The sequence below is a fragment of the Lupinus angustifolius genome, chromosome LG19, assembly GCF_001865875.1.
Source record: "Lupinus angustifolius cultivar Tanjil chromosome LG19, LupAngTanjil_v1.0, whole genome shotgun sequence".
Classification (NCBI taxonomy): domain Eukaryota; kingdom Viridiplantae; phylum Streptophyta; class Magnoliopsida; order Fabales; family Fabaceae; genus Lupinus; species Lupinus angustifolius.
In genome coordinates, this window is record NC_032027.1 from 2,404,527 (window position 1) to 2,404,976 (window position 450).

Here is a 450-nt window from a genome sequence, read left to right on the forward strand (position 1 = left end):
TTAGTAAAAATGTTTTACTTACAAAAAATAAGATTTATGAACTATCGGAAAAATATAATGAAGTGAGAATATATGTCTAGAAAGGTTCTGTCTAAGGAAAGACTTGATATTTAAGGGTGTCTTTACGACCTACCTCTCTTTTCTGGGAACTAGCCTGGTGTATATTCACGGATTACGACATAATTCCGATATAAGTTTTATTGAAAATCTTACTTTAAAAAGTGTTATTTGGTTGCAAGACTTTGAATGACAAATGATGATTCAAGGATATTCAACCTTGAATCGGATGGACGAAATCAATTAAATTCATTTTAAATCGGAAGTTTTATCTTCGCGTAAAAAGTTATTTCGTAAGTATAATAATTATCGTCAGTTAAATAATTAACGTTATTTTGGCGTAATGAAGAGTTCGAGAGGAGATCGGATCAAGTAAGCTCACTTGCAAAAAGA